The sequence below is a fragment of the Tachyglossus aculeatus genome, chromosome 2, assembly GCF_015852505.1.
Source record: "Tachyglossus aculeatus isolate mTacAcu1 chromosome 2, mTacAcu1.pri, whole genome shotgun sequence".
Classification (NCBI taxonomy): Eukaryota; Metazoa; Chordata; class Mammalia; order Monotremata; family Tachyglossidae; genus Tachyglossus; species Tachyglossus aculeatus.
In genome coordinates this window covers 11,924,095-11,925,376 of record NC_052067.1, presented here as the reverse complement: position 1 = coordinate 11,925,376, position 1,282 = coordinate 11,924,095, and positions in this window count along the sequence as shown.

Genomic DNA, 1,282 nt, shown 5'->3' with positions numbered 1-1,282 from the left:
CATGGGGCTCACAGTCTCAGGCCCCACTTTACGGACGAGGGAACTGTGGCCCCGCGAAGTGAAGTGACTTATCCAAGGTCACACTGGGTAGGGACCGTCTCTATATGTTGCCAATTTGTACTTCCCAAGCGCTTAGTACAGTGCTCTGCACACAGTAAGCGCTCAATAAATACGATTGATGATGACGATGAAGTGGTGGAGGGCCGGGGCTCGGTGGAAACAGCCCAGGCTTGGGAGTCAGAGGTCGTGGGTTCTAATCCCGGCTCTGCCACTTGTCAGCTGGGTGACTTGGGGCAAGTCACTTCACTTCTCCGGGCCTCAGTTACCTCATCTGGAAAATGGGGATGAAGACCGTGAGTCCCATGTGGGACAACCTGATTACCTTGTATCTATCCCAGTGTTTAGAACGGTGCTTGGCACAGAGTTAAAAGCTTAACAAATACCATCATTATTATTATTACCCACCCCCACCGTCTTACCTCCTTCCCTTCCCCACAGCACCTGTATATATGTATATATGTTTGTACATATTTATTACTCTATTTATTTATTCATTTTACTTGTACATATCTATTCTATTTATTTTATTTTGTTAGTATGTTTGGTTTTGTTCTCCGTCTCCCCCTTTTAGACTGTGAGCCCACTGTTGGGTAGGGACTGTCTCTATATGTTGCCAATTTGTACTTCCCAAGCACTTAGTCCAGTGCTCTGCACACAGTAAGCGCTCAATAAATACGATTGATTGATTGAGTGAATGGATGAATGAATGAATGGATGGATGGATGGATGGATGGATGGATGGATGGCCCTACTGAGAGCCCTACTGAGAGCGCACCTCCTCCAGGAGGCCTTCCCAGACTGAGCCCCTTCCTTCCTCTCCCCCTCGTCCCCCTCTCCATCCCCCACATCTTACCTCCTTCCCTTCCCCACAGTCCCTGTATATATGTTTGTACATATTTATTACTCTATTTATTTATTTATTTATTTTACTTGTACATATCTATTCTATTTATTTTATTTTATTAGTATGTTTGGTTTTGTCTCCCCCTTTTAGACTGTGAGCCCACTGTTGGGTAGGGACCGTCTCTCTATGTTGCCAACTTGGACTTCCCAAGCGCTTAGTCCAGTGCTCTGCACACAGTAAGCGCTCAATAAATACGATTGATGATGACGATGGACGGATGGATTGATGAATGAATACATGAATGAATGAATGGATGGATGAATGGACGGATGGATGGATGAACGGATGGATTGATGAATGAATACATGAATGAATAAA